Below are 7,916 nucleotides of genomic sequence, written 5' to 3'. Positions count from 1 at the left end.
GAAGTTCGGTGCTGAATGTTTGACCATGTTCTGATGAGGCTGCAACAGAAGCTGGTTCTTGGCCAGCTGCAAGACAGAGGGAGCAGCTGTTGTGAAATGCAGGTCATGTGGACAATGCACCCAGCGAGAAGAAAAAGGTAAGACTCACTTGTTGATCTCTCAAGTGGTCCCATCTTGCAGCAGTGGGAATTGCTCCCCACTTAATGGCACAAACCTTCTCTGAGATCCAGTAACTTGGTTCTTTGTGCATGCAACCAGTGTGGAGGTCCTCTCTGCCACCTCGCAACACCAAGTCATAAGCCAGCTCTGATCTGGGGGCAATCCTGGGAGTGATGCTATTTCTAATGACATATGGGAAAGGACCAGCTAAAAAGCTTCAAACCAGCCATAGACAAAAAAATGGTCAGCTGAGATTGTGCACATACCTAGGATGTTGGTAGTCCCTCAGGAAGAGCTCTGTAGTCTCCATTTTCCAGGTTACTGTAAAATGAATGGAAAAGCATTTCCCTCCTGCTCACACTCTCTGAGTAGGACTCCCTATGGACTCTTTCCTTAGTTACACTGGCCCATCCAAGTGTGCCAAGTATTATGTTGATAACCAGAGCAAGAAGGTAACAGGAACTGAGTGTCCTCATTGCCACTGTCTCATTCATTTTACATAGCACAGAGCAATTAAAGATCTTCCTCTGGCCAACAAAGGATGCCATTCTTGAAGCTTGGCTGTTTTGTTTGCTGTAGTGACACAGGCCAAAATCAGGCAGAGATGGTCACAAAAGGACACATGCAGTCGTGCTGCAGAGAAAAGCAAGATTTGCACTGCAGTGAGTTTTGGGATTTGTTTGTTCCTTCATAATGGCCTAAGATTGGGCAGTAGGCATTGAGGGCTACAGGTTGTACAGATGGCATAGAGTGGGGAAAAAGGGGGGGTGTTGCTCTCTACGTTAAGGAACAATATACCTCCTCTATAATCAAGATGGGATCAGAGGAGGGCCAAACCGAGGTACTGTGGGTCAGGATACAAGGGGGTCAGGGGGAAAGGGACTTGGTAGTGGGGGTCTACTACAGACCGCCACACCAGGAGGATGAGCTAGACCAGACAGCTCTCAGAGGCCGTACGGTCGAGAGATACGGCTGTCATGGGTGACCTCAACTACCTTTGCTGGGAGGAGCAGTCAGCCAAATCTAACCGCTCACATAGGTTCTTAACCTGCACACAGGACCTCCACCTTATGCAGGAGGGACATGGTCCCAATGGGGGAAATGCCTTACTGGACTTGGTGTTAGCTACGAGGATGACCTGGTGGGGGATCTGCAGGTACAAGGTAACCCAGGGGATAGTGACCATCGATTGATTGAATTCACTCTCCAGCAAAGGGTGGGTAAACTAACCAGCAGGGCTGAAGTGCTAGACTTCAGAAAGGCTGACTTCAGTGTGCACAGAAGATTAGTTAGTGCGGTGTTAAAGCTCAAGAGCATTGGAGAAATGGGGGTCCAGGAAGGGTGGTCGTTCCTCAAGGGAGTGATCCTACGGGCGCAGAAGGAAACAATCCCATTGCACATAAAAGAGGCCAAGAAGCCCTCTTGGCTGAACAGGGAAGTCCAGGAAAGCCTAAAGGCAAAGAAAGAGGGATACAGGCTGTGGAAGCAGGGGGCAGCTACCAAGGAGGAGTATACCTCCCTGCCTCGCAGTTGCAGGGAATCAGTTAGGAAGACCAAAGCAGGATTAGGACTTAGGCTGGTGACAAAAATGAAGGAAAACAAAAAGTCCTTCTTCAGGTACATAGGGAGCAATAAGAAGGCACAGGATAGCATAGGACCCTACAGGACAAACTAGGGCAATTGGTGACAGAGAGCAGGGACAAAGCTGAGCTCTTCAATGAGTTTTTTTGCATTTGTATTCATAGACACAGACCAAGACAAATCTCCCAGTTGGATCATAGATAGACGCAGGAGGGACACCAGCCCACCTACTGTTAGTGCAGACTTAGTGAAAGGGCATTTGGAGGGGCTGGATGTGTTCAGATCAGCAGTGCCGGATGATCTTCATCCAAGGGTGCTGAAGGAATTGGCCAGTGTCATAGCAGAGCCACTGGCACGGCTGTTCGAGCACTCGTGGTGCTCCAGTCAGAGGACTGGAAAAAGGCCAATGTGGTCCCTATTTTCAAGAAGGGGAGGAGAGATGAACCAGGAAACTATAGGCTGGTTAGTCTCACCTCCATCCTTGGGAAACCTGGAAAAAATCATTAAGGATCACATTTGTGGGAGCCCAGCAGGGGAAATAATGCTGAAAGAAAATCAGCACGGGTTCACTACAGGTACATCCTGCTTGACTAACCTTGTTTCTTTGTATGACCAGGTCACAAAATGCTTAGATGCAGGAGTTGAAGTAGATGTCACCTACCTAGACTTTAAGAAGGTCTTCGATATGGTATCTCATTCTGTTCTCGTAAATACATTGACAGGCTGTGATGTAGATGATTACATGGTCAGGTGGGTGGCAAATTGGCTTAGGGGTTGAACCCACAGAGTGGTGGTGGATGGGTCAGTATTGACCTGGAGAGACATGAGCAGTGGAGTCCCACAAGGCTCGGTCCTTGGACCGGTGCTATTCAGTGTCTTCATCAGTGACTTGGATGAGGGCATGGAGAGCACCCTGTCCAAGTTCACAGATGATATCAAATTATGGGGCAAAGTTAACACACCAGAGGGTAGGGAATGGATCCAGGTGGATCTGGACAGGTTGGAAAAATGGGCAGAATGAAATAGGATGCAGTTCAACAAGGACAGGTGCAAAGTGCTGCACCTGGGCAAAAAGACCCACCAACGTACTTCCAGGCTGGGGGATGACCTTCTCAGCAGCATGGCAGCAGAAAGGGATCTTGGAGTCAAAGCTGACTCCAAGATGAACATGAGTCGTCAGCGTGATAAAGTGATCAGCAAGACTATCCGCACTTTATCATGCATTAGCAAATGAATGGTGAACAGGTCCAGGGAGGTGATGCTTCCCCTCGATGCGGCACTGGTCAGGCTGCAGTTGGAGGACTGCATCCAGTTTTGGGCACTGCACTTCAAGAGGGATGCGGAGAATCTCGAGAGGGTCCAGAGGAGGCCACTCGTATGTTCAGAGGCCTGCAGGCAAGGTCCAACGAGGAGAGCCTGAGGGACCTAGATCTCTTCAGCCTTCACAAGACAAGGCTGAGAGTGATCTTGTGGCTGCCTATATTCTATTTACTAGCCCCCCCAGAGTAATTAGGAACAGTGGCCAAAAATTGACGGAGAGCAGATTTAGATTGGACATTAGAAAGAATTTCTTCATGGTCAGGGTTGCCAAAATCTGGAATGGGCTCCAAGAGAGGCGGTGCTCACCCCTACCTTGGGGGTCTTCAAGAGGAGACTGGACAAGCATCTGGTGGGGGTCATCTGACCCCAGCGCTCTTTTCCTCCCAGGGCAGGGGGTCGGACTCGATAATCCACTGAGGTCCCTTCCGACCCTACATCTATGGAAGTTAGTACAATGTGCTTTGGAGTTTAGAAACACTGCTCCAGAATGATCTGTCCCCTTTCCATGGTCTCAGCACTTGGTATTAAGTACTCCTTTTCTCCTCTGTTTCACCGTGCACAGTATAGTTGAAATAACGCACAAATAAAAATGATGAGGACAGTGCAACAGGCTCATGGCCACAGGGCAGCCGTGAAGCCTCCAGGTGGCATTGCAGCTTCTGCTTGGCTTGGGCTTTAATGTCGCTCTCCCTAGATAGCTTACTCACCATGACTTGTTCTTATTACTCAAAGTTGATCAGGGAAGCTGCCCACAGGCCTTAGAGTGAGCCTTAATCCTAACAATTCCCCACTGGGTCTCTCCTGGACCCCTTTAGCCTCAATCCAGCCCTCAGGCCTGATAGGTCCTGCTTGGCCCGACTACGCTCCTGTAAAACCACCTGTAGCCTTAAGGGCAAATTGCGCAGCTCCGTTCCTCCCCTACACCATGCCCCAAGTCTTGTAGGTGTTATCACTACAATGTATAGGTCACACACTCAGCCCTTTTTGGCCCTCAGACCCTCATGGTTCCATGTGTGGCTCTCTTTGGACTCCCAACCCCCCCTGTCTAGCTCACAGCCCCTTTTTCTGGGTTCCCAGACCTCTGGTCTCGTGCACAGCCCCTCTTAGACTCATGGAAACCTCGTCCAGCCCTCACCCTGTCCCTGGGCCCATTGACCTTCTGATCTACCTGTTCATCAGTCCCTGGCTCCTGAACCTCCAGGTCCCACACTTACAGTTAGTAGTTAGTTAGTAGGGTCGGAAGGGACCTGAGCAGATCATTGAGTCCGACCCCCGCCATGGCAGGAAAGAGTACTGGGGTCAAACGACCCCGGCAAGGTGTTCGTCCAGCCTCCTCTTAAAGACCCCCAGGGTAGGAGCCAGCACCAGTTCTCTTGGAAGTTGGTTCCAGATCCTAGCCGCCCTGACCGTGAAGTCGCGCCTTCTGATATCTAGCCTAAATCTACCTTCTGCCAGCTTGTGGTACTCCCTCTGTCTTTGCACCTTCTTGGCGCTCACTCCTTCTCATCCTTGCTTGTCCTTGGACCCTTTGATAACACTCCAAGCCCTTTCCAGGCTTCGGGCTCGTGGACCCCAGGTCCCTGCCCTCTAGGCCCTTGCACCCCTGGCTGAGCCCCACTTTCAGCCTCTGCTGGGCTGCTGGCCCTCTAAGCAAGCCCTGTTGGGCTAAACTGCTAGGACAACTTAATAATGAACACCTGCCCTCTGGCAAGCACTCAAGCCCTCCTTAGATTTAACATTAAACAGGGCCACCTGCTCGTATAACCAAGCCCCTCTCTGCCCCAGGTCCCTTCCCTTGTTCTCTGCATTGCAGAGGTCCTCATTCAGAGCCAGTGCCAGTTCAGGGGTCCTGCTGCTCTGCTGTCAGGAGCTCTTCAGTCCATAGCTACCAGGGCGAGACTAACCGACCGGTGCAGGCTATGGGTTTATATAGCTCAAGCCTGAGCCCTCTTCCGGTCCAGTGAGTCTCTCATTAGCCCCCCGTTGCCACCAGCAAGCATCTTAGGCTGATTGCTCCATTACAGAAGCAGGCATGCCCCAGTGCCCTGCTACAGACAGAAAAAAACTACCTGGGTACTTGTACATGTGACAGGGGTTTAATCCTCACTAAATTAAACAGGTTGATTAAAATGGACACGGTGTGTTTTAATTGTGACTATCCAAAAGACGTAAGGCCTTAACTGAGCCCATGCACTTCCGTCACTGGGCCTTTGAATAAGAAGAATAGCAGGATAGATTTTGGGTTTTGTGGAATTTCACCTATCTCCTTTTCAAAGCAATCTGGAGAAGGGGACAAACTCAGTGCACCTGAATGGTTCCAACAAATGGAAAGGACGGTGTTTAAATGGGTCAATGCTTCACTCAAGCCTGAGGCTTCCTTCTCTAGTCTCAGTGCCCTTCTAGTTGCAGAATATGTGCAAGAAGCAAACGGAGCTACTTCTATTAGCCGCACGAGGGCTGCTAACACACTGACAGTGCTGTGTACTTCACAACCATCACTTACCCTACCTCCAGATAGGCAGCTCCTCTGTGTAAGCACATTGCTATTTTGCAGCCTGGAGACTATACGCTTGAATGGAATATGCTATACATCTGCTGTGGTACATCACGCCAAAGTGATCTGAGCATAGTCTTGTTCCCGCGTCTTTCACAGCAGGGCGACACACACAGCACCATTGCATTGTGCATGTTCTGGTAGGGCAACGGTGAGACCTGCCAGGCTTCGAAACAGTTCCCAAATGGCTGCATGTCCTTCCTGCTTCCCTACAGCTGGAAACCGGAGCTGGGGAACATCCGTTCTCCCAGGGTAGAAGGCAAATGAGAAAAGCTCGTGAACATGTCTGAGTTTCACTACAGTGATCCCAGGATGGATGGAAGGGAAAGGATACAATAAAGCACTGGGAACATCCATGCTGAAAAGACTTTGAAGTTTTCTTAAGGAAATCGTATGAATTCCACTCATACATAGCCAAGGGAACCCAATGTTCGCAGACTTGCGGCAAAGGATTTGCTTTCATGACTGCATTTAAAGGTAAAAGCCACGTGGCTTTGTGAGGATGCTGCTGTGACCAGCCCTCTCCTTCCTTCATTTCTTTCCTCATCAGGTGCTAGGTACACACCCACCGGGCAGTAAGATGACCCCCGGCCTTCTGGATATTTGTGAGCTGATGATGAGAGTGAGTGCCAGCTCATGGGCATGCCAGCTCATGGGCATCCTTTCAAGACCCAGATGGCCAACCCTCACACTTCAGATCTGACCAGTCCATTTCATCTGACCAGTCCCTCCCAGAGTCCGTAGGAAGCTGCTCTCCCAGGGCAGCACAGACCAGGGAGACCAGCTGAAAGAAACTTGATTCTTTCAAACTTTCCTAGCAGGCCAAGTTTTCTAGACCACTACTCATATATATGTTGTCCCTCTGATTCTCTCCAGCTGGTCTGCGCCTTCCTTGAAGTGTGGGACCAAAAGCTGGGAAGAGTACTCCAGGAAAGGCCTTACCTGTCAGTGCTGATTAATGTGGAAGGATCGCCACATACTTCTTGCACATAGCGCCCCTGTTATAGGTTCCTTGATTTCTTTATTTTTGTACCAATCTAACATTGCTGACTCCTGTTCCATGTGTGATCTCCAGTGGCCCCCATATCCTTCTTTAGAGGTCAGCTATACATCCTGTGTTTGTGCAGTTTATCATTCCTATCTAGCTGTAGCACTTTGCACATCTCAATGAACTGCTTCCTATGTAGTCAAGATCATTTCTCTATTTTTTGCAGCTCATTCCTCACTGGTACTACTTCATTTAGTGTCTCTTGGGAGGATCTGGTCTCTTCACTGCAGGATATCAGCCTGCTGGTACTGCTTATTATAGCGAGGAGTTGAAGAATATGGTAAAGCCCAGGGCTGTGAGGCATGAACAGATCATCAGGGCACTGAAACCCGGTATCTGGAGATGTGGGCTGAGATTACCCCAGGCTTGCATACAAAGCTGCAGGGTCCAGTGGCCACCTCCTTTGTCGGAAGCCCTAAAGCAAAACAACACAAGAGCAGAAAAAACTCATTGTGAATCGCTGCATCCTTCTTGTTTCAAGGAACTGACCTCCGTTTCCAACACTTGGTGTTGCCTCATCATGGGAGCTTCTCTGCATCCCTGGTAGAACAGTTGGTTGCTCTTCTTTGGGGGAACTTTGGTCCTTTTTGGCGGTGCGAGGTTTTAACAGAACAGTTGGCAAAGGCCACTGTGAAAAAATAATGTAAGATTTCTCAAAATCAAAGGTGGAGCAGAACAGACCATCTGGCACTGAGTACAGAGAGACGGACAGCAGCAGTGACACTGGAAAGGCCCCCTCCTCTCTCTGACCACACATCCGTGCTTTTCTTTCAAGCTTATTCACTTTCTGCACAGTGCCTGGCATATGCTCTCTGCACCCTCCTCCCACAATGCTTCTAAATTCCTCTTCCCCTTCCCACTCTTTATTAAAATGAGAGGTGCAAGCAAGCTAAAGAATTGTAGGCTGGATGAATGGATTGTAAGATGGATAGCAAACTGGCTGAAGCATCAGGCTCAGAGAGTAATAATCAATGGCTCCATGTCTAGTTGGCAGCCGGTATCAAGTGGAGTGGGCCAAAAGGAGTCTCATGAGGTTCAACAAGGACAAGTGCAAAGTCCTGCACTTAGGACAGAACAATCCCCTGCACCGGGACTGGCTGGGGGTGACGGGCTGGGCCGCAGCTCTGCAGAAAAGGACCTGGGGGGACAGGGGACAAGAAGATGGAGATGAGCCAGCAGTGTGCCCTTGGTGTGAAGAAAGCTAACAGCATCCTGGGCTGCATTGGCAGGAGCATTGCCAGCAGGTCGAGGGCA

Source organism: Gavialis gangeticus, unplaced genomic scaffold (assembly GCF_001723915.1).
Source record: "Gavialis gangeticus isolate Ggan-Ray unplaced genomic scaffold, GavGan_comp1, whole genome shotgun sequence".
NCBI classification, from domain to species: Eukaryota; Metazoa; Chordata; order Crocodylia; family Gavialidae; genus Gavialis; species Gavialis gangeticus.
Note: the sequence above shows the minus strand (reverse complement) of the source record.